This window comes from Platalea leucorodia (genome assembly GCF_965183815.1).
Source record: "Platalea leucorodia genome assembly, chromosome: 3".
Lineage (NCBI taxonomy): Eukaryota > Metazoa > Chordata > Aves > Pelecaniformes > Threskiornithidae > Platalea > Platalea leucorodia.
The window spans coordinates 11,066,027-11,090,950 of NC_138825.1; the positions used below are offsets into that span (position 1 = coordinate 11,066,027).

Genomic DNA, 24,924 nt, shown 5'->3' on the forward strand with positions numbered 1-24,924 from the left:
TGGTTGGGAGAAGAACCAGGGAGAGCCTCAATGACATTCCTCATGGGATTTTCTTCTGCTGCTGCTGTCCAGAGGTCAAACCAGAGAATGCCCCGGACTCGGCAGCAGCACTGTCGATGGGGATGCGGTTCTTCCCTCTTGTTTCTTGGGTCTACTCATTTCACTTGGCCTGTTCCCTTCTGTACTCCCACCATGTCTCCGCTTTGCTCCCCCACCGAGGCTAAAATTAAAAAAAGGGAGAATTATTACTGTTTGAGAGAGCTGCTTATAGCTGTCTTCAGAAAGCCACTACTGGCTTTAGGGAGCAGTATGCCACATGCGATATCTGCTTCCCTAGCTCCGTGCCATCCTGCCCACAACATATATCTCCCCCCCCCCCCCCCCCCCCCCCCCCCCGCCCAGTCCCCACAAATCCTGACACATGCAGTGGTATAAGAGATGGGGGTGACCAGGCAGAAGAGCTGCCTCTCCCCTCTTACAGCCCCCTGCCAGTTTTCAAGGACATTAGCACCCCAAAGCCACTGTGGAGAAAGAAAGAGAGCATAAGAAGTGTGAAAGGAAGGGAAAGATGGACCGTGATGATAAACGGGGGATTCTCAGCTTTTTCCTTTGTCCTGGTGATAGATCCTAAATACTGGGTGGGTTTGCAGTGATTTAGTGTTTCATCTTTGCTTGGGAATACTAATTAGGTGTAAACCTCTTTTAGCCTTTGGCTAATGGTCACTATAAATGAACAGCTTCCTTTAAAGTGAGAGAGCATAAAAAAGGTTAGAGGAGAACCTAAATTAATTTGTGCAGTTCCCTTTTTCTTCAGAAAGCTAAAACGCATTTCTGACCGTTACAGGGGTGGTTTTAAGTTAAGAAATACATACTTCACCCACAGTCTGTTTACCTGCATATACAGTATGAGCTTTTGCTGACTCTTAGCCGTGCTAGCGCGAGGGAATGTAGCGAGGCAAAATGAATCGTTACCACAGGCATAGTCAGTAAAAGCATCTGATGTACTCATTCACTCTTTTTTTTTTTTTTTTTTTTAATCTCTTCTTTGCACATAATTTAAGAAATCACACATTTCTGTGAAGGGTTAAAACTGAAAGACTTGTGCATTCACTGCATTGACTCAATGAGTTCAGTTCTAGGTGATCTTCATTTATTTGTAGTGGAACAGAATGGCAGTGGGAGTTTATGCTACATTTTATGTTCTTGTGCTAGGTTTTTTGCCAGCTCCATTTTTTTCCCCCTCTTCTAAATTTGACCCAGCAGATTTAACTTCTCTTTTATTGGGGTTTGGGTTTTTTTTGAGGTTTTTTTTTTTGGTTTTTCTGTCGTTCCCTGCCCCCCTCCCCCCCGAAGTTGTGTAGGTCACTCACTCTTTACTTAAAATTAGACCCTCAGAAACCTCTGTCTGTATGAAAGTAGTACAGACAAACATCGTCGGTAAAGAATTTTGCACCTGGGACAGTCAGGGGCAGGATTTATCATTGCAAATTTGAATTACCTGGAAAATGCCTCTATCTTACTTGGTAAGCATTTCTTGAATCTAGTGGCTCTAAGAAGCTGCAGAAATTAGTTTCAAACAAAACGCCCAAGCCCCCAAAATGGTGTAGGAGCTTTAATATGCTTTACAGGTTGTATTCCAGCCAGCAGAAGCAGCTAGAGGTGGGTGCATTCATGTGGATATCGATGTATTAACTCATGTTTTCATGTAAATAAGGGTTGAAATGGTGTGCGGTTGGTTTTTTTTTTTTTGTTTTTGTTTTCCCTGGTAACACATCTGAGCATGAACACATTGAACTCCAGTGACTTGGTTTTAAATGCTATATAACATATTGCAGTGCTATATAACACCCTACATCAACACCGTAGCCACGACACCATTTTGGTTTTGCCCTCCCAGCCTCAAATACATTGCTACCGTTGTACAAATGCTTTACTGTGACAAATCTGAGCAGGAACATCCACTTCTAGAAGCCTCTAGTCACCCCACTGGTGGCCCTGTTTGGTCTATCAAGCCTTTGGCATTTCAGCAGGGTTAAGCAGTGCTAAACATATTCCGTCTTGCCTATGCAGCCAGGCCTCTTCCAGGTTTCAGGTGTGTTTTTAAGAAGAGTGTGGGGGGCATCTGTGCTCCAGAAATGTACGGCTTCACCTAGAGCTCTGTTGGAGTAGCTTTGCTTCAGAAAAGGGCTGTAATACGTGCAGCGCAGGTGGTAAGCCAGATCAGTAGAGCTGCTCTCTCCTGGTGAACCAGAAGCAGGTAGTCCATCAGCATAAGGGAGATGGTGACGACCTTTGTATTGAAGTGTGTGTGTGGCTCGCATGTTTGACAGCCCCATGTTGTTAAGATTTTCAGGCTCATATTGGGTTTGTGCTCAAGACTAGTGGGTGGCCGAAGTCTTCTGGCTTGATTGCAGTGACATCTGTTTACACCAGTGGTTAATTAGGCCTGAAGACTGGCCATCTCTCTGTATTTTTCCCCACTGTTTCTGTGTTTTTTCTTTATTAAAAGTATTCCCTCCTCAGTTGTAAAACAGAGCCTTTGGTTTTATCTGCAGATTTTTTTTTTTTCTTAATCCACTGGGCCCAGTATGAGATGAGTATCAGGACATCAGCATAACCTCTCTTCAAAAAAGTAACCAAGTGTTCCAGAAAAGAATGCCTTGTGCTTTTGAGAGAGACTGCAGAGTGAGCACTGAAAGGGGACAAAAAGCAGCCTAAAATTGTTTAAAACTCAGCTCAATGCAAAGTACAGTCCACTGTGTCTCGAGAAGCAAGAGTGGAAAGGCGAGACTGTTTTAGGAGTCCGTGTGCTGTACAGACGGCATCGGTGTGAACAGTCTGGCCTGCGTCAAAAATGAAGCACATCATGCAGGTGGTACAGCCTGAATGGGACTTGGGAAAGAACACGGCTGTTTATGAAAAGGCAAAAAGATGTGAGAAGATTTAGAGCAATGGTAGGCAGCCTGAACCTCTGTCAGAGGACAGAGTGTTTCAGCTGGAGTGAGGCTGATGCACACCAGCAGTCTCCAGAGGACTGGGAGTGCACAGGGAATTACAGAGGGAGGGAGTCATCTCCATGCATGAGGAATGCAGCAAAACCTCCTCTGACTAAGCCAGCTAATGCACACTGCGTTTTTTTTCTTTCCTGATAATCCTGTTCCATAATATTTCCTTAATAATTTAATATGTGAAGAGTAGCCCTTTTGAAAAGCTTCTAAATCACTAAGTCTTACTTTCAGATGAAACCTTGCCACCCTTGTCCTTGACACGCACTGGGGATTTTTACTGGGTATGACTCTTTGAGTGCTGTCTTGGAGTTAAGCGTTTTTGTTTGGTTTTTTTTTTTTTTTTCTTAATTACTTAATGAATTTACCATGTGGCACAACCCTTGGTACTGCCAAGCAACAGCTTTCTATTACTAGACTGTATGGGCCCCATCCTGCATTACTGAAGCCAAAAGCAGTATTTGGGAACAGACGTTGGCATCGAAATCTGTAGGAAGGCTTAGAATAACTATACAAAAGGGGTTAGTTGCACTCAGAATATTGATTCATGAGCTCCGTGGTTTTTTGCATCTCTGTTCATTTTACAGAAGTAAGATCAACTGCCCAACTGGACATATAATATATGATACTGCATTAGAACTAAAGCTGCATTTGGTCATACTCATTAATTAAACTGATTTCTCCTGTAGGGTTTTTTTTCCTAGAGAACTAAGAGAGAATGATAATTAAGCATATTATGCATTCTAGGGAACAGTGTTTCTCCTACTGCCACAAAAACATTAGAGGAGAAAAACATGAACTAAAGCAGAAAATGAAGGAAAGAAAGATTTAAAATTGGAGTGAGAAGGAGGGGAGCATTCCTTCCTTCGGTTTTAACCGATTCCTCTGTGCCTTGGCATGTGTAGGGCCGCCTTGTTACAGTGAAAGATTTGCACCAGCAAAAAGGGAAAAAAGCAATTGAAATCCCAAGGCAAGCAGCTCAGGTCACAGGTGCAGCTCCATCCCCGTTAGTGTGGGGGTGCAAACTGCAGTAATGCAGCACCTCGGGTTTTTTTGAGGGGCTTACTTTTATTTGTGGCTGAGCCTTGCATGAGAAGGGCCCTGCTCCAGAAGATCAGTACTGAGCTGGCCTAAACGGAGACAGCACGAGGTCATAGAGGTGTTTAATCATGCCTTTGCTTGTAGCGTGGTTGCTTCTTACCCGTGAGACCCGCGTTGCTCGGTGGGGAGCACTGCTGTAGTGGAATGAGCATCCTTGGCTGTAGGCAGGTCCTTCATTTAGCTTTTTCCAAGTTATTGGTGCTGATGGGGTCTTGATTTGCAAAAAGTTGTCTGCTCTTGGGGCAGTATTAGGTTTTTGCCTGTCAGCTCCTGCATGCACTGAAGCAATAACATCCAGGGAGACAATGAAGATGTTTTGTTCTTACAATTACCTGGTGAAATCTCACACTATTAATGTGTACTGCAATTAGAAAGAAAAAGGCCAAGGATGCAATTAGAAACATAGGAAGCAGTTCACTGCCTCTTTTTTTTGAAAAACATGAGGGATGCTGACATTCCAGCACACCAAACGTTGCTGCTCTTTTCCTAATTAGTGCATGTGTTGATAGGCAGAGATTACCTGGCAGTCTGTAGTATTTCTAATGAATTGCCCTATGAAGTCCAGTGTCTGTTTTCCCCCCTCCTAATCTTTCCAGTCTTTGATTTCTGTTAGTTCATTTATTTATCTTTAACACAGGAGGGTTTTTGAATGCTCTACAGGAGACCTGGCCTCAGTCAGGCAAGCTTTGACCATCCTTGCTCAAAGACAAGGCTGCGCTTAGGCTATGCCTGTGGCCCACATCAGGTCGGTACCAGAAAAATGCAGTTCAGTTCCTTCTCTTTTAGCTGTTATCCTCATGTGTGAGCAGTTTGAGGGCCTGTGTCAAGGCTACGAGTGCGCAATTACATCTGCGCTACTGCTCCTCGGGAAGCCCTTGTGTGCACCGTTCCAAAATGGGATGCGTTTCGGGTGGCTCCTCCTCGCAGGCGAGCAGACTTTTCCCCCGTCTCCTGCAGGCTCTGGAAGCCTGTGCCGACACACTTCCTTGTACAGTGTTTTGTGGCTCAGTCTCAGGCTGTTTCTCCGCGTTTACCAACATGTTTGGGCAAACTGCGTTTGGGCCTTGCAGACACCTTCTGGTCAGATTGCTCTGGAGCTGCAGAGCGGAGTTTCTTGGCCAGAAAGGTCTCGTTAAATCAGGCGAGAGGCAATGTGAGAAGCAGTTGGCGGTAGGATTATTTGCCTTGCGTAGCCTAACCTCGTCCCGCCACGACGGAGCCTCTGTTGTACACGAAGCGTAGGAAGGAGCTCTACTCGTATTGATTTGTATTGTGACCTATGCTCGGTTGAGAGTGCTTCTGAGTGTGGATGCAGGTTGTACTAGTTGTGTTCAGAGGAACAATCCGAGTTACAGCGTGACTATAAACTCCTGCCAAGAAAGGCCCAGGGGAGTTACAGTAGGAAACAGAAGGGGCGGTGAGTTTTCTCTTAACGCTGGTGTAAAATTGGAGCAACCTAACAAAGTCAGAAGCGTTCAAAACTCAGAATACAGGCTCGGGCCTTTTACTGCCGAGTATAACGTGGCAAGATCGGGGCCGTGGATATCGGACTGGAGCCCAGCTGCTTATTTAGCAAATGTTTGTGGTTATGCCTATGGTGCCGGTGATAGCGTGCACACACCCAGGCGCAGGGACTGTAAACCTCCTGCGGACTTTGAGCTCCGGAAGGCAGGCGCTGCTTGGCTGGATACATCCACAGCACAATTACGCAAGGCCAGAACCCACCGTGTTACAAATCTGGTGGAAAGGAGGGCAGAATGTGGCCCTGAAATTTGGTGGATCTGGCATGCAAAAAAAACCCAGTTGAAAAATGTACAAATATTCTGGGTGGCTTTTCAGTAGCCTGAAGCCCACCAGACAGGTACCGCTCCACTCATGCCCTAAAGAAAATGAAGCTTTTCCTTTTATTTAATGATTTTTTTATGAAGACACTTGTAATTTCAAGAAGAGGCTTGTTTTCCCAAGTAGAAGGACCAAATTTCAGCGCCTGGCTGCTGGAAAGTATCCAGCCAGGGGAAACTCTGGTTTTAATTTTTGCCAGCTCCCGAGCAATTCACAAGTCACTCGTCAAAATTCAGTAAACGGTTCGTGAATTGCTTTGCAGATTTGGTTCAGGGCTACCTCTGTATCGCAGACAGAGAGGGCGAGAGGGTTTGGATCTCCTCAAAGGAACGGCTGGTAGCACGGGTGGAAGGGGAAAGGTGTGCCCAGGCCTCCAAAACTGGCGAAGTCGAATGGTGGTTTTTAGATCTGATGCCCTTTCCTCCCATTCTAGTGACTTCAGCAGAGTATTATCTGAAATACCAGTCTTGGTGTTTAAACCTCAATTAGATGGGGTCTTTCCAATTATAATTTTAAGTATCCATAAAATGATCACGTAATCTTCTGTTTTGGCAGATTCACTATTTTAATTGGGTTGTTTTTCCCCCTTTGTGGATTTTTGACAGATACAATTTCCAGGTTAAAGAAATCTTCCCTCAAAAAGTATCCTTCTTTTGCTTTTCGGTTTTCTAGCTGAAAATGGAACTTAATTTCTAACACGACCATCAGCTTGATTGATCACAAATCGTTACAGACCATTTTGAGCATAATACCTAAACGAGTCGTGGTATTAATGACTAATAATCGCCTTTATGTTAGGTCTTAAAGCTTTATTGTCCCGAAGTACAACCGGTTTAGTGGGACATGAAAGGCCGGAATGATCCGAGATGCCGCTGGGGCTGCAGCCAAAACTGGAAGGTGTTTGAATCGCCTTTTACAGCGCCGGCTGGGATTACGGCCCCTTTCGAAACACAGTCATTGAGGTAACTTAAAATAATCGTCTTCTTTCCAGATAGCGCCTGGTGCCGAGCTCTCCCCCCTTCCCCCAAGTCCTCCTGCGCTCGAACATCGCCGCTTGGCCTCCTTTTTGTGCTTCGGTGGTATCTGCACAGCCCAAATTAGCAGCGAGGATCCCACGGAGAGGGGCCGCCGCCTCCCTCGGCTCCCAGGTGAGCTCCCGGGGCGGGGGGCGGCCGGCAGCGCTCTGGGCTTTCTCCAGCCCCCGCCCCCTCCCCCCCGTTCTGCCCGGCCCGGCCGGGGGCTGACCGGGGGCGGGGTGGGGGGGCCGGGACGACCCGGGGGCCAGCCCCGCGGGGGAGCAGGGCCCCGTCCCCCGGCCGGGTCCTCGCCGCCGGATAGCAGGGATACTTGTCATATTTGCGGTCGGGGCGCGTTGGCACCCGCCTTTGGCCCGGCGCGGGGCCCGGCGCTCCCCGGGGAACCCCCGGCGGCGGCGGCCGCGCTGCGGGGCCGCGCCGCCCGCCCGGGGCAGAGGCACGCGTGGGCAGCGCGGGGAGCCGCGCCGGCGGCCGCGGGGCGGGGGGGGAGGAGGAGGAGCGGCGGGGGGGGGCGGGGGAGGAAGGCCGGGGCCGAGGCGGAGCTTTGACGCGGGCCGGAGGGCGAGGAGCTCGCCGGAGCCGCCCCTGTCGTCAGTGCTGGCGGCAAGTGCTGGGAGCCGGGGCCGGTGCCGCCTCCCTCTCCTCCTCCTCCTCCATTGTATAATGCTGCGTGATCGCAGCCGCCCGGGCAGAGCGGAGGCTTAAATCCTCACGCCGCCTGCGCCTGCCTCCTCCTCCTCCTCTTCCTCCTCCTCCTCCGCATCCCACCCGGCCCCTCCCCGCAGCGGCGCGGCGAGGGAGCGACATATGGAGCTGCTCTAGGGCGAGAGTTTGCGACCTCCCCCCCCCCTCCATGCGTTAGTTCTCAGGTGGAGCTGCATGTGGTGAGTGGGGCTGGGGGCTGCGGGGCAGCGGCGTGGGCTCGGGGGGAGCGGGGGGCCGCGACACCCACCCCCCCCCCGCCCCGGCTTTGCGAGTCATCGGGGCTTGTTTTATCTCTACCTTTAAATTTGTGCCCGGGCAGAGGAGCTCGGGGCGGGCGTCCTCCCCCTCTCCTCCGGGGGCAATCGTGCTGAGATGAGCAGAGGAGGGAAAGCGGCGGAGTTGCTCTTAAAATACCTCCCCCTCCCCCCCCCCCCCGTCGATGCTCGGAGATCCCGGGCCGAAGCAGGTGCGTGCGTGTAGTTGGAATATACTTTTTATCGGGGCTGCTGTGCCGGCCCCGATAGTGCGGGCGGCTGTGCTCTCAGGAGCCCTGCTACATCCGACTCGGAGAAACCGGCTTCACCCCGGTAAGTTAGCGTGTGCGCCGGGGAGCCCCTCATTACGGGAGGCTACAAGCCTTCCTGCGTTTTCCCTGCAAGAGCGGGGACTTCAGGGTACCCCCTCAGAGTGCGTGTCGTAGTGCCGGCAGAGCTCAGAGGGCCTGGGGGAGACTTTCACTCCGCTGGAGCAAAGCTGACATATGGCTGGGCAGGACCCGCCTGGCCCCGCTGGCTGGACCTTTCCAGGGGTTGGTGTTGGGGCGGCAGCAGGGCAGGGGATTAGCGTGGCTTTTCCCTGAGCAATAGCGCGCTTGGGGCTTCCTTGGGAGCACCGCCAGCACGGAGACACAGGCGTTGGGGGGGCTTTTGTGAGCAAGGTGGTTCATCTTTTGGAAACGATGGCGAAAAAACTCTTTATTAGGATTTCCTTCAGGGTGGGGAAAAGCTTGAAAAAAAATGCTTTTGCGATGCCACTTTCATTTAGAGCGTTTGCTGCTTTACTCAAGTCAGTGTGCCAGGATCTGGAAGGATAAGTTCTCCTTAAGCGTGAAAATAGGAGTGCAGTTACCTGCTGTCATTTCTTGCGTTTTGTGAAGCACAGCTGGAAAACCCAGGGACGCTTTTGTTGAAAATCTATGGAGGGCTTCGTGTGCTGTCCCCTGGGACCCTTGGTGGCTGATTTACAGCTACGGGTCAGCTGCTGGTGTAAAATAAAACAAATCTGCCCATTTCATCTCCATCTGGGGGGATTGTCAGCCCCTTTGCCCGAACTTCAGCGCAGCACGCCAGAGCTGTTGCGTGTGGCAGTCTGCGTTCAGACAAGTCCAAAGCTCTCGGGATCAGGAAAGTCCAGGGTTTTTTGGCTAGCGCCCGGTGAAGTCAGTGGGGTGGCTCTCGTTGCCGTCAGTGGGTGCTGGATTTGGCCACTGTAGAATATGCTATTGCTCAAACAATGGTGGTAGAGGGCTTGGCCGCCCCCTAACATCAGTTTTATGCTTGTGTCTCTCAAATGGAGTAAACAGTTTCTGTTTGTGTGAGTTGAAATGACACTTCCTACCTTTTAATTATGATTTTTTTTTTTAGGGATTCACCTGCACTAACGAAGGTGCCCGTGTCTTACGGGTTTCTCACAGGGTACAAAATTGACAGAGGCACCTCAGTTTCCATCTAAGTGCACGGGAAGCTTTCACATGTTAAAATGAACTGTAGAAATGAATTGTGTTTTCTTAGAAGTTGCTGCTGCTTGTACTTCTATTGCTGTTAGAAATTAAGCAGTTGATTAAGCAAGGTAAATTGAAAGTAGCCCTTTCTGCTTGAAGTTAAAATGCATACATTTTTACATAATAAGATGGTATCTTTGGAATCTGATTTAACATAATGAGCTAGTGGTAGTGGTAGAGATAGGAGGAGGCTTAGCAGTTTGTGCTGCCTGACAGGTATCTGAGAGCGTGTCTTAGGGAATACTTCCATTGTCCAGGCAAGTATTGCAGCATCTAACGTAACAGCTGTAGATCTTCCTCCTTTTGTGACTGATCCTACTTCCATTTAAGTTGGTAGCAAAAACCACCCACTCCTTTTCTGCAGAACTGGATTGGACTGCTAACGAATCAAGCTAGACTTTGTGCATATTAAAACACCGCTTTGATTTTCCTGTCAAGCTGATTTCTTTTTCTCTGAAGCTGATTAAAAACAAATGAAAAGAAACTTACTAGCCGTAGGTACTTCGGGTGTTTTCTGTAGATGAAGCAGTCTTAAAGAGCATTAAATACGTCTGTAGGTGCTGATTTATTAAGAATTGTAATTGTGTTCCTTTATACACCTGCTCTTTTTAATGGAAAAGATGAAATAATGACAGTTTCTCAGTGTTTTGGTGGAAATAATAATATAAATAATCCAAGCACTCGAGTTGCCTGCCTGAGAGGCATCAAGGAGTGTGAGATAATGTCCTAATATCAAGGAAAACCTCAAATTTCATATTCTAAATTTTTTTTTTAGCTTCCATGAAGTACAACAGATCTTATGCAATATCGAGTTTGAAGGATTTTTGCCATCATTTACACAAGCTGCTTTTATTTTTCCAATAAATAATTCATAGCGAAAAAAAATTTTTTTTTAGGAACTCTGACTTTTTTCACACTGATGTAAAACACTCCTGGCACAGTTCATCTCCGGCAGTGCTAACACTAGACAGGTGATCCAAAATACTTGTGACTATTTTTGCTTTTATGTAACATCTTAAAGTGTAATCTGTCAAGCAAGGAGAATGTAGCACTTTGAAAGTGTAAGTAGTCTTCTGGTGATCTTCTTTTTATAAGGGTTGGGTAGCAAGAGAGACACCTTCTTTTAACCCAGCTTTATAGGTGTAACCGGCTCATGAGGAGACAGCTCCAGTTGCAACGGTTCCTGAACACGCACACGCACACAAATCAGTGCCAGAAACGGCAGCCTTCAGTTACCAAGTCCAAAGATCAGCAGTGTTCCAAAGGAGAGAGCAAGGTCCAGCTTAAATGTAAGCAGGTTGGCAGTAAGCACAGATCTTTAGTATAGATGAATCTTTTGCTAATTAATAGTTTGTAGAAAACGGAGTTTGCCAGTCTGAGAACAGTGCGGATTTTCTTCAGGAGGATATAATTGCATGTTTTCTGCCACTTGTTTTATTTCTAAACTTCTATCAGTTGGAGAAACTGTGCTGTCACGAAGAAGTGCCTGTTTTCTGTAAATGGAGAGAGACCCTCAACATGTGTTAGTTCTTTAAGTCTTCTATAAACAAAGTCAGTTTTTGTGTTTGCTGTAGTGGAGGCTTCAGGTTTGTTCAGCATTACCAGTGCAAACACTATAACAAAAAATAAGATAACAATGCTGACTGTTCAACACAAGTGGGGAAGGAAAGCGCTGTAAATGCAGCGCTAGCTTTGCCATTGGGTGTTCTGAACTGAACTCCACCGAAGTTAAGCAAAACAGAGTCCAAAGAAAATGTGTTTCTGGGAGACGACAGAGGTTTTGTGGAAGTAATAGGCCTGTATGTCCTGTGTCTGTACAGCACTGATCACAGCAGGGTCCCTGCCCTCCGCCTCATGGCTGTACGAGTATTAAATGGTGTGTCGTTGTGCAGAAGAGAAACTGCATGGTGACAGTGACGTTTGCTTCACTGATGGCTCCCGATGAATGTGTCAAATGCTTGGTGTCATTGCAAAGTGGCCAGGAGGAGCTGTGAAGACGTGCTAGACCTGCAACTGGGAGATTCCTCCGGCGCAAAGGGGAATTCCTAGGTGGGGAAGAGCTGATTTGAGGGGCATTTCCAAGGGAGAGCGGGGCCGGTCTCCCAGGGGCATTGGGCAGCTGGCGATACAGCCTCATCAGTCTTCAGAAATGGCTTTCAGTCATGACGAGGAGCAAGGTGGTTTGAAAGGACCGAAGAAGCTGTTAAGTCACCAGAGCACGAGCTTTTGGTTTTCACGTGTCCCTTGTTTGAGGGTGGAGGCTCAGCTAGCTCCAGTGAGACAGCAGCCACCACCACATCAGAGTGGCTGTGGATTCAGGCTGCTGCAGTGATATTAAAACCATGCTCAGAGTCCTACGTTAAGCAAGTTCAAACCATTATTCTTCCAAATAAGGGGCCGGGTTTGGTACTCTGCTCTGCTTGGTACGCCAGACCATAGGTGTTGCCATATAACATCTGAAGTTCCCAACCTATATAACATGGTCAGTGTTTTGAGGAGCAGTGGGCTTAAAGAGGAATTTCTCATCAATATTGCTCTGGAATTGAGTTTTAAGTGGCGTTGAATGACATGAGTCTCAGTCTGTGTAATTATTAGGAGCCAAAGCCTGTTTACTTTGCTTTCACACCAGTAAGATGTATTGGATTTCATCTGATGGCTTCTACTTCCAGTGAAGTTAGAATAAAAACTGTATTCTTAATATAGTGAATACAAAAAGAAAAGTGCAAATGTGGGTTGTTTTATTTAATGTTATTTTTAAAACTGGGTGGTATATGGAAGTAGCAGAAGAAAGAAGTTCCCTTTTCAAAGGAACCCTCAGTTGGTGGAAAAATCTAAACTCGCCCTAAAACTTGCTCAGATGATCTGTAATGAATAAAACTGTTTTCTTGATCCCAGATTTTCAGTCCCCCTAGGAAACCCTTGTGCTGTTTGAGCCACACTCACCTTTAATGGAAACGTGACAATTATCGGCCGTTTTCTTAGTTTCTTATAGTAGCCTGTAACATTAGTCTCTTAAAAACTCCTGTCGTGCCAGGCAATAAGGGTGAGTGAACTGCGCTATAGAAAGAACCACCCATGATTGGAGGTAAACTATGCGGATATATGTTGGGGTGGAGGTTGAAAGGAGCGTGGAGGGCATATTTGAAGCAGACAGTGCAACTGCTACAGCAGGTCTGACTAGTTTGAGATGCCTAAAGGCAGCTTTGTCTTAACTTCAGGTAGCTGCAAAATGAAGTTTTAAAACCTAATTCAGAAATACATCATCATCTTCCGGTGCCTCCACAGACTCTTTACTTTTCATGTGTTTTTACAGGCACTCTTTCACCCTTGGAAGAAGCGTTTAATAGATACACGTACACGTGCGTGCATATCATTTACATATTTTTAAAATATACATTTCATCATGATAGGAGACTGGTGTTCGTGCACAAACCACAGTGTTTTTTTTTTTAAACACTGGTGACATTTTGCTTTCTTATCACTCTGTGTGTGCATACATGTGCGCATGTGAGAGAGAAGCCACTCTATTTAAGCATTTTTTGTGTAGCGTGGTTTGTTGCCGGTCGGTTCTTGTGCCTTCGCCTGTCCCTGTGTAGGAGGAGGGACTTACACTTTAGTAGTCTGTGCTGCGGTTGGGGGGATTTTGACCAGGACTACTTTCATGCTGGCTGTCCCAAGGGTACAATAACCTGCTTAGGTTACCCTCCTGTGATCTAGCTCATGGTCTCTCTTACCCTCCTCCTCCATCTGTTTGGCAAAATTGGCTCTTCTAAACAACCCTTCCCCTTTCCTCCCCTAACTAAAGTATTCCAGAAATAACTGGCGAATGAATAGGAGAGAGAGAATGTTTTCTGTGTGTGTAACGTACAGCGTAAAGCTTCCTGTCGCTGCTGTGCTTCGCCTCGCTGGCAGCGGAACATACGTGATACATATGTGCTCTGATGCGGGTTTTTTTTTTTTCATTGTGGGGAAAATCAGCGTAATAGTGTCTTGGGTGAGGTGAGTGGGTTGTGCCTGACTGAATATGAAATGAAGTTCAGGACATTCAGTTTCAGTTTCCTGATCTCTTCTCCTTCTGTATTTTCCACTCTCAATTTCCAAAGACTTAGTTTGTCGTTAAGTTTGTTTGTTCCACGTTAATTGACCTGTACTAAGCTTTCAAAATACAGGTTTAATAAACATGTTGTTAAAATACGTTATTAAAAGGGTGTCCCCATATAAGTTTAAATTATTTATTTGAGAATGTTTGAATTACTACACATAAAAGTTACGTGGATCCCGTGGTGGCTGTTTTAAAGGGTATCACTTCGGTGTCGTAGTTTTTATTGTGAAATCCAGCAGGTGCCTTGAAAAATGGGATCTCTTTTGTCTCTTAACTTGTAGCTGTTATAGGTTGAGAATAGTTCAAGGCTGACCAAAGTTCCCTTTATCAGTTTTCAGAAGTCTCCTTCGTTGGACGTGAAAACACATGCTGTATTTCAACAATCGCAAGAGCTTTAGTACGCTGGACTGAAAGGCCGACAGTTATCGTCTTGTCTAACATCACTTAACACTGTCTTAGCAAACTTTCATGTCAAACTTTAACTACCTTTTTTTTGTTGTTGTTTTGTTTTCACTGGTGGTGGAGAAATGTCCAACAGCTTTTCCACCTCTTTAAGAGAAACTTCGGGGTGAGTGGGTGCTTTTTCACAGAATATACTTGTTTGCAGGGCTGTGTTCATTTCATTTAAGCAAAAATAGTGAAAACAACTCATATGCTGTATAGCTGCTTTAAAAAAATGCCAGGGAAAAACCTTTCTTTTCTCCTCTTTTAACTCTCAATAGCAAGAAACTGGTTAGCAAATAAAATCTGCAGGCCAGAAACTAAAATGACTTGTCATTGCTGGGATGTATGTTGCATTTCGCAGTATACGTTTCTTCAGAGTCTTTTTTCGTCTCCTCTTCTTCCCCCCTGCTATTCGCTGCTTTTCAGTTTGACTGTGATAATTTATTCAACACTGTTTTCAGAGCAATAACCTACTTTTTGGCAAACCATTCAGTTCTTTCCACAGTAGCATGGGTATTTTTTGTCCCATTTGTTTATTAAGGGTCTATGACAAGGGGGAAAAACAAGGTATCTTTGGGGAAAAGATGCTACGGTACGCTTGAAAGCAAGGATTCAATCCAAGTAATTATACATACACGAGAAAAACTCTCTCTTATACACAAAGGGGTCTCGTCTCTCTTGGATGCATGCACAATTCTCATTAACCTTTGTAGGAGTTATACACATCCAGTGGAGATGGGTCTTCAATACTGAGTCCCTACGTACGCTAAAAATATCAGCTAGATCGTGACATGCGTGTGCCAACAGAGATGTCTTGTACAATGTAACACAACGTTGCCGTAATCTATTGTTCAGAGGGACGTTGGAGGGGAGGAGGGATGTATAGCCAGTCTTGCTATTTCATCATTCTTCCTCAGAGTCTGACCAGCAGCATCTCGTCATTACAGGCGTGTAATTTTAGCAGTGAAAAGGGAGCGTGTGTTTGCTAGGTTGTGTCACTTTCTGGTGGCCGTGCTAGCTCTTTCAGATTCTTTTGAATTTAATTTACAAGTAAGGTGCCTCTTTTTAGCCAGCGCTTTTGCTGTGCTGATGCCTGCTGGCTCTGCAGTGGGAAGAAATGGAAGGCAGGCAGCCCTTGGCTGAATTGGGCCCTGAAGTGGTACACAGCCGTCTGAATTGCTGCAGCTCCACCGCTTGACGAGATTATGGCCCTGGTTCTCCCAGCGTGGAGCTGTGCGCAGCGGCTCCGGTGTGGCTCCTTGCCCACTGGCAGGGAGATTTCATCGTGCCGTGATCCTCTTTGCGGGACCGGCATCTCCTGCTTCCAGGCAATGAGGCCCGGAGTGCCGGACTTGTGAAAAGAAACCGTGATGTGGAGCAGGGGGAGCTTCTTGGCTGATCCTGGGGAGGCTTGTGCATAGAAGCCCTTGCATATTTTTCGGGTGACAACAAGGAGAGTCTGGTGAATAATCAGCTAATCACATAGTAAAGTCTGAGGAGCTGGCCTAGTGCTGTGCCTGGTTTTATTTACTGCAGCTCTGATTTCCTACTACTGATGCCCAGGTGTGTAATGCAGCTCCTAGTCCTTGAGCTTTTGATACTGGCAGCAGAGTTGCTCAGCCCGTGTGTACACAGCACAGCGTAATTTGATTCATGCTTGGCAGGCCTGGCTGCTTCCTCAGTGCCACGTGGAGACCCAAATTTCAGAATACCCTCGGCCCAGCTCTTTTGGGTGGCTCTTTGAAGCACAGAGCCGCAGCCAAGCTGATCCCTGGCGAGGAGGCTCCTGTGTGGTGGCACGGGCGCTCTTGTGAGTAGACTGTGTGTGCAGCCATCCTGGGGAAGGATGTAAAGAGGATTCGGCACAGAGGTGACCCGAGGAGAGGGCAGATTTGCCATCTTGCTGAAAATCTCTCTTCACCCCAGTGGCTATCCCTAACAAAACAGCTCTCGGTAGTGGGAAGGAGGGAATCCTCCGCCCCGGTCTGGCTCAAAGCAGGTACTGCTGGGGTTGGTGGTCAGCGGGGCTGTGTCTGCACCAGGCCTGCGAAGGGCTGAGGCAGCAATAGCAATTGCAGAAAGCTTGTTTCATAAAACTTGCAGTTAAGGACAAGACCAGAAAAGGGCAGGCTGGGGTCTTGTTTGCATCTGCTGGGCGCTGCTGTAAGGATGCTGATGGGAAGTCCTGTCTGAAGCAGAACATGTGAGAATTGACATTTTGGCTGTGTGAGATCTTTGAGATAGAAATTACTTCTGCTGGGCAATCCAAACTGTTCTTTTTTCCAGTAAAGACAACTGCCTTCCTGTACGTTGAATAAAACCTATTTTGAATAAATGTTTCCTAGCCCCAGTACGTTACAAAGCTATATCCTCCCTCTTGCTTCATACTGAAAAGAAGTTGTCGGAGTTGCTCAGAGCTTTTGCTCTCTACTTCAGCCTGGCAGCTGGTTTGCAATACGCCTAGCTAGCTTTCCACGCACAGAACCTGTGCGGTCTTGTTCACCTTTTAATTCTGCCAGGGTAGTCTTTAATGGTTTAACGAGCTAACAAGTGCTCGTCTGATTTAAACTTGCATTATATTCTGCTACCCTGATAGAATTCCTAATATTATAAACACCCTTAATAACACGGCTATAATCTAGAAAACCTGCTCTCCTTTTTCCAAACAATTACTTAATGAGGCAGTAATTTATTCTAAGCTATATTTATTGGAGCCCATTCCAGCTTTATCAGACATACTCTGTTTGGTGTGTGCAGTTAGTCAAAAACATTAAAACTGCTCCACTTCTTCCAAGGGAACATGTTACATTTAGCAAACTGACAGCATTAGAAACTGTTTCCAATTTAATAGAAGCATATGTTTCCTGCAAGACTGAACACACTACAGAGTCGGAGATTGCCTTAGACTGGGGCTTTGCCTTTTTTTAGCGTGGTAAAAAGGAGCTGGAAACTGAAGGCAGAAGTGGAGTTTGTAGTCGTGTTTTTGGTTGTTTTGCTCGCTTTTGTTTTTCAGAGAGCCTTCTAGCAGGGCTTTGACGGGCTGCGAGTTTAAGAAACTATCAAGAAAGTAGTGTGGGCGGCACACGTAGAGCGCTCACTCGAAACACAGTTTCTGATCATTAACAAACAGCAAGAGCTTGCTTTGCCCTCTGGGCCTCAAATAGTACAGTATGCAACAAGGGAGAGCAGGCAAGGCACGAGGATGGAAACAGTAGGATCAGATTACAGTTTCAAAATATCGCTGGAACACGTTGGCTGGCGTTACACTATTGACTGGCTTTATAATTGCATTGCTTATTTGCTAGGGAAGGCTTCACCTTACTTTCTGATTAACATGGACGCTCCTTCGAGGACCTGGGGACTCCAGGCTCCGAGTACCGAAGTCAACCCCCACGAGAGCTTCACGACTTCAGATGCTCCTCAAATGAGAGTCTGAGCTTCCTCTGGTGTCTTGTCTCCCGCTTGCCAGGAGGTTTCCCTAACTAATTCCTGCTTAGATTAGCCTCTGAAAGTCACCCGGTTTCCCTTCTTATTTCGATTTGAACTTGAGACTGGAAAAGACCCCTGTCACTCAGCTTGCTAACTGCTCTCCCGCAATCTTCACTCGCGAGCGCCTAAAGCGGGGAGCTAGGGCTGCATTTCTGTAGGCAGAGAGAAGCTGCCTTTCTTGCTAAATGCAGGAGTGGGGTGCTGAGCAGCTTTGTCTGTCTGTCTGCTTCTTCTGGAAGAGACAAGGTTCACCCGTCCACCACAGGAGATGGGAAGAGTTAGGTCCCTATAAAATATACGTGAGAAATACCTGCCACTTACAGCTACTGCTGGCACCGACAGCCTTGCAGTGAAGGCTTGCAAACATAAAAACAATTCCCTGTACTCTCCGGAAGCACAGAGCTACCCAGGAGGCTAATTTTTTGATATAGCTCTAAAGGAGAGTTTTGTAAGTGCTTATTAAACCTCACTCAGTTAAAAAAAAAAAAAAAACAATAAACAAAACAAAACCAAAAAACCAGTCAGAATTAATGTAAAATGCAAGTGTTGGGGAAAACAAACCTTGTAAATGGGGAATGTCTGAGCACTGGGTCTGGAGGGGGCAGAAACCCCAATGCAGCTCTGTTCCCTGTACCTCTTGTCTAGGGTTGGGGGTTTCGTTTTCTAACTCACGTGTGACATGAGACCCAATTCTTACCAGGCAGCGGTTGTCAGGAGTCTTCTCTAGCCAGGCAACATGGACGCATTACACTTGAACAAGTAAAATCTGCATCAGATCCCGAGAAGCAGCCATGCAAAAAAAAAAAAGAAAAACCCACAGCAACCCGTCAGTGTACAAATTGCGAGCCAGCTGCAGCATATTGAACGTAGCCGTGCGTTACTGCGTGGTACATGCTGTACTAGCTCCCGGGGATGCTGCTCTGCCAGGATTTAAAGACCCCGGTGTCAACAGATGAAATCTTCAAGAAGGGGTGATTTTCATCACGCGGTGGCTATTGCCTCTGAAAGTCCATGTTGCTTATTTGCTCCAGTCCTGGAGTTAAACCTCGACACCTGGGCTGTTCAGCTTGCTTTCTTGTTTTTAGCACGGCTGGGAGAGGGTGCCAGGTTTATACTGGCATTCCCCTCCACTCTTTCTCTTCCTTTCCAACTTCGAATGGGAGGAGGACGCCTGCGCTCTCAGAGGGCAGGCCGGCTCCCAGCTGCCGGGGCAGGTTTGCTCTGCTTTGCCAGGCTCCTGCGGGCCGAGGAGCATCCTTCTGCAGTGGGTGAGCCCATGGTCCTGCCCTGAGGGGGTCTTCCCGACATGTGGCCGCTCTCCCTCTCTCTACTGCGGCCTTGGGGATGTGGAAACAGAGATGAGGAGAGAGAGGTTTACCTGTTTGTCTCTCTAGCTCTAGGGGACAGATGCTTTGAAGTTGTGGGGACTGGTTACAAGTTCGGGTGGTCCCTCAGGCTGGATCCAGCCTCGCGGCAGCTCAGCCTGCCTCTGCTAGCTCAGAGATCTAGCCCTCGTCTTGCCAGTTGAACCCAGTTGGCACAAAAGGCCTTTTTATTTTGGTCCTGCAGCTATCTGTGCCAAATCCTGATCCTGCTGAAGTCAGTAACAAAACACTCATTGACTACCGTTGGGCCAGGATACAGCCAATGCAACCCTCAAGGATGGGGAGTGAGGGATGGAGGAGAGGAAAATAATATTTCATGTGCCAGAAGTGACACAGAAAGCGCTTGCGTAATTTACTGGATAGAGTCTCCGAGAAACCCTGGTGAGGTTCATTTACACCTGAGGTTTGGAAACTTTGTTTTGGGAATGAAACGTGCAAATTCAGTACTCTCTTTGCGGTTTGGGGGGCTTTTGTGGGGGGCTTTTGTGGGTTTTTTCCTGCGCAAGTGTGCGTGAAGTAGTGTTTTATTTTAATTCCCCCAAGTTGCCTTTTTCTTTCTCTCTCTCTGTTTTTTTCCCCTGTGATTTTAATTACCCAAGATTCCAGAAAGTAACCAGTCCTGCTTTAAACTTTACTTTTTGCATGAGTGCCTGCTGTTCACATCTCTCTTTCGGCTGCCTGGGGAGGAATGGTTGCCTGTGGACTCCAGGGTTTGATGCTTTTGCCTTTTTGAGCAACATGGCGTTCGTTCTAAAGGTGAACCTCGCTGTATTAAGCTGTTCATCCCCTAGACCAACTGAAACGGTGGCGTAAATATGGGAGTGGAAATGTAACTTCTTAAAGATCCCTTTCCGCCGTCACTCTTGGTGTTTGGTTCCTCTTTCTTTTTTTCCTTCCTGTTTGCCTTGATGAGCGGGGAGGGACTAGTGGGTTGTGGAATTGATTTCCAAGAAAAGCCTTCAGTCTTGAGAGACATTTTAAACTAAACTGTTAAAAGCCTTTGAGAATTAAAATTAAAGGGTGTTTTTATTATTGGGGAGATAACCACATCACTTATTCCTCTACATTTTTATATATTCAGTGCTTTCCTATGCCGAACTCCCAATTATTAAAGACTTCAGAAATAGTCCAGCAGTGACAAGGTATAACGTCCTAAGTACAGTCGATAAATACAATACTTCTCTCACGATGTGCGCATACCTCTGTCCTCTGGAGAGCGAAGGATTCGTCACTAAGTGGGCTCAGAGACATAGTCAGGCATTGCACAAGCTTTTCTGTGTTTAATCGATGATGGTTGACTCCAGAGAACCACCCGCTCCAGGCTGATTATCTCTTCTGCTGAGCCCCAACTGCATTTTTTTTCCAGCTCTGTCTGAAGAGCATGCAGAGCCAATAAAAGGAAGCTAAATGACATGCAAATGAAAAAAATATATATTACTTTTGTTTTCCAATTAAGAAAAGCCAACTCCCAAACAATGCTAGGGTTTCTCTGGCTCTGAGGCGCGTGCAATAGCCCTAAATGGGCAAAAAAGCAAGTTGAATCTTTCTCAGCAACAATGGTTCAGCTTTTGGGTCTGGGTCTTCCAGAGCTGGAGCCAACTGGTGGATAATATTGGGAAAGATCTCCAAGTAACTCCCCCACGCCCCAGTCCCCAGATAAAGGCAGTTTTCCCATTGCCTTTCTTCAGCTTTCTGGTTCCACATACCTAAGTAACATTGAAAACTAACTTGCATACCAAAACCCTGCAACACCCTTTATTAAAACAACAAAAACAAAGCGACATCCCATCTCAACTCTTAACGCTTGGCCTCAAAATGATGTTTGCTGGCAGGCGGATGGAAATGCAGCAGAAATACATCTGGCTGGGATTGCTGCTCAGCCAAAATAGATGCACGAAAGACCCTCCATGGATGTGACCCTTTGTCACTGCCTGTCCAGTCTTGCGTTTTGGTGGGTTGCTGTTGCCTGGCTGTCCCCATTACGGCCGTGTGGCTTGGTAGGCCAACTCTGTCTTCTGACACTTGGGAGAGTACGAGTATATCTGATTTTGTACTGATCTTTGGCCAACCCAATCTGTAAGTTTGGCGTTTTTATTTTCCCAGCAGGAGCTTTGGCTGGAAAGCCTAGGAGCAAAGTTTCTGAGATGAACAGAACTGAACCAGATCAAATGTTGGCATTGTGCAGATTTTTTTTTTTTTTTTTTTAATGTTGTTCAGTATCTTAAGATGTACAAAATTGATCTCTCTAATGTAGGCATGAAACTGCTGGTTGAAGGAGGGAGGAGATGGTTTGAATTGTAAAGAACAAACAGGCAACGTTGTCTTAAGCTGTGGTGGTCAGAAACTATAAAATTCCTTTTTGGAGATCCAGAGAAAGGCTTGCAAGCCTGAAGCCCGTCTGTTTTTACAGACTCTATCAGCTGGTCTAAAAAGATACTTTGCTTAAACTGATTTATGGAAACTGGAGAAAAATTTTTTGACAATTCCCATTTGTGTGCTAGAGGAGAAAGGAATAAAACAAAAGTCTAAAGCTCAGAGTCCAGAGGTGCTCATTTGAGCCCCCTGTTTTGGGGAATAAACCCCCTTGCCTAGGCTGGCATCATGCTTTGCCGCTTGAATACTTAAACGCGCTTCAGAGAGCATTTCTGGGGAAAAGGAAACTGAAAGCTGCGCTGAAAAGCTAGTAGGTGAAACTGGGAGTTGCCTGATCTATTTTATCTTTCAAAAGGACAAGCTCTGAACCAAGCTACGTGAAGATCGAGTGAGATGTGAAAGCCTGACAGTCATACATACAGGAAACCTTGAATCATTTCTAAGCTTCCTGGAAAATGACGTAGCGAGGTTATCGTTGTGTTTGCTAATGATGATCCCGTAGCTCTTACCGATCAACTTAAAAAATGCCTTAACTACCAGCACCTCAATCTTGGATGCAGATGGGCTCGACTGGGTTCATTCGAGACGCTTGCCGACATCCCCTGACAATAACAATTAATAATCGAGCGCAGGGAATGGAGCGTGGCCACCCGAACGGTCTGTTTTCTTTATCACGGGGGAAAAAAGGTTTGCTTTGTGCAGTGAATATTTTTATACATTCCTTGCAGAGCCTGACAAACTTCAAAACTCTCCTAGTCCCCGAGCCATTTAAAAATTTCTCCTTTAAATGGAGCCTTGCGGAGGGAGCCTTGGTATGTCTTTAGGACAGAGTCTGTCTTTTTTCAGGGGGAGGAGATAGTAGGAAGGGACGGAGAGCTGCTAGCTCTCCTCCTAACCCATTGCTGCTTTGAAAACGTGCTGGACTTGGGCAGGGGTTTCGATTCTTGCTAGCCTGGTCCTCCCTTTCTTACTCTATCTGTCCAGAGTGGAAGGAAGCGTGTCCATCGTGAACATTTGAACAGCAACCCCCCCTCCCCTCACCTCCCAAACCCACGTGCACAGCTCTGGAGTAGTCCATGGAAGTGACACTAGGGAGCAGAGAAAAACCAGACATCGGCAGTAGTGCTAAATTTCAGAGGTTTTGTTCACCCGAGATTCCAGGCGCGGGGATCGCTGGTAGCTGGCCAAGGAGCTTGGATGGCAGCCTACCCGTTCCTCAGCTCCACTCAGCTTGCTCCCTCCCCCCTGCCTTTCTTTTTTTAATTGCATAATATGCTAGAAAATGATCTGGATTTGAGACTTATTTTTAACCAGAAGAGGCTCACTTCACCCAATCTGATTTTGGATTTAACGTCCAGCAAATGCTTTCTGAAGCTCTTTTGTTTTTGCATTGAAACCCTGACTTCTTTTGCCCCCTCTCCCGCTTTGCAAGGGCTCTTTGCTTTTAAATGTTTGTCAGACATTCTTGGGGATGTTTGCAAGTCCTTAGCTACTGCGGGACCGGTGTATGATGATCAAATTGGTGTTCGACCTGCCTGGTGCAGTCATTTCGCAGGCGTGGATCCCGTTGGGGGAACTGAGAATTGTACTCAAATAAGGAAAGCGAGTTTTGTCTCCTAGACGATAGCTAGGCGATAGCTGCATAATAAAGCTTGTATGAGAGGAGTCACGTTTGGGGTTAAAAATCTATTTATATGCCTGTTGCAACTTCTCTCTGGGTAGCTGGGGCTGGAAAGCATCTTCCTTTTTTTTTTTTTTAAATGAGGCAGAAATCTTCGTGCCATTTTATTAGTGTTTTGTTAAATGGAAGGAGGGATGCAGGGATGAACAGGGGGCTGTCTGTGATCCTATTAAAAGGACAAGTGGGTTGGCGCTCCAGCACCTCACTGCTCTACCTGGAAAACCGAGAGAGGAAAGCCAAACGTTTGCCCTAAGGCATGGAAGCAGGCCTAGTGCGGGGCGCTGCTCTGCAACGCCTGCGATCCTACCCCTGTCTCTGCAGGACTTTTCCTCGGCTGATTTGATGCAGCCCATGGGACAGGCAAGTGAAGTGTAGTAATGGCCTCTGCTCCTTCTAGTTTTGATTTAGATGTGATAAAACAGCTTGTCTGCTGAACTGGGTCCATGCAGGTAGTGGGGGAGAGAGTCAGAGGGAACCTGCCATCTCACAAGCACCGAAAGAAGTGTCTGTTACTGGGACCGTGTTGTTTCACCCAAATAATCGTGGATATTTCAACAAACCAAACCCTGGCTACTCACCGAAGATGGGTGGTGGTGTGGGGCGGAGGGTTGCTGACCCTACAGACCTCCCTGTTCAGACACGTAACGTTAGGTTGTGCCTCTGTCACAGAACAGCGATTCCTTCATTCCTTTGCGTTTGGGGGGATCTTCATGTCACAAAAATAATGGTGACAGAACGAGGCTGGCACTGTGCTGTGTAGAAGAGCATTTCCAGGCGCTCTGAAACATCCTGGAAGAGACAGCACCGGGGATTGAACTGCCCTACTTACTCTTAGCTCAGAAATGATTTATGGTGCGGGGCAAGTTTAGTAAAATTCCCTTTGTTTCCTTCCTCAAAATCTGCCATCTGACCTGGAGAAAAGCACATGCATTTATGCTGATTTTTGTTCTTTAGAAAGCCCTACGGCATTCTTTTGTTCTCATATGAAACCTGACATGGATGTAGTCCTGACTGAGGGACACGCTTTGATGGGGGAGAAGTGAAGACAAATGGTGCATCTGGAGCAAGGCGTCCTTGCTCTGGTGCAAAAGCTATTCTGTCTGTGGCTTGCAAGGTCCTGAAAGTCTAACTGGAGGAAGCAAAGGCTGCTGGCATTAGCCAGGCAGAAGCTGAGGAAAGGATTCCAAACACGGCCGTGTGAAAATGCTTCCCGTACCCAGAAGAGCAGGGGGTGAGAGCGCAGCCCACGCCAGCCCTCCGTCAGAGCTGCCATTGCTTCATGCGCAGGTGGGGACGCAGCACGTCCCCCCCCAGTGCAAGGGGCAGGCAGGGCCTGCGTTCCCACGTGGATTCGGAGTGTGGGACTACGGGTGCTCCCTGGGGGCCCAGTTCCCGGAGGGGGGTGCTCAGTGTTTCAGGAGACACCAAACCCCTTTGAAGCTTTCTGAGGCAGATGCCCCCGTCCTCAGACTGGGACCCAGGCGCTGTCAGGACTGAAGGCCCTGGCTGCAGCAGCAGAGTGTAGTGCAGAGAATGGTCTTGGAGATTAGACTAAAAGGCCTGACGGATCGTCTTCTTCACCTGTAATCTATCTAATTCTGAGTGTAATAACTGCATTTTGTGCTCTAGTAGTTTAGTCCTTACGCGATCAGTTAAATAAACCCACGAGGTCAGATATGCCTATATCCTGGTGTGCTAAAGGGTTGAATCTCCTGACTTCACCGGGCAGGTTTCTCTCAGTATACAATTGCTTGAGCCTCGTTCCCCTTCCCCCCCCGTGAACACGCTTTTGAATAAAAAGGGAAATTCATTTTAAGAACCTCAGCGCATTAGGTTTGTATTCCCAGGCATAGTACTGTATCAGTCAGGAAATCTAAAGGAACGCTCAATATAGTATCTGTAGCTTGTGCACCTATGTACAGATATTTGGGGACCATATGCTTAACACATGCAAGACTGAAATTTGCTGCCAAACGCGCA

The 24,924-nt window shown here is 46.9% G+C and overlaps 1 protein-coding gene and 1 long non-coding RNA gene across 5 annotated transcripts in view; one reads left to right on the plus strand and one right to left on the minus strand.

The window, feature by feature from the left end:
* Positions 1–24,924, plus strand: part of SERTAD2 (SERTA domain containing 2) — an 82,307-nt gene that overhangs the window by 54,051 nt on the left and 3,332 nt on the right. Inside the window, exon 3 of one of the 4 annotated variants that reach the window (XM_082307184.1) lies at positions 6,940–7,096. The exons of 2 other annotated variants lie outside the window; for them this stretch is intronic. The gene's annotated coding sequence lies outside the window, so the exon portion shown is untranslated. Of the gene's footprint in view, positions 1–6,939; positions 7,097–7,567; positions 7,870–24,924 lie in introns of those variants that run through there. One more of the 4 variants, XM_082307185.1, reaches the window with a different exon arrangement.
* On the minus strand, positions 15,514–23,796 carry LOC309588011. Its single transcript, XR_014227648.1, has 4 exons — positions 23,523–23,796; positions 20,091–20,293; positions 18,203–18,271; positions 15,514–16,205 (listed from the first exon to the last, which is right to left on the minus strand). It is a non-coding gene; the product is annotated as an uncharacterized lncRNA (long non-coding RNA).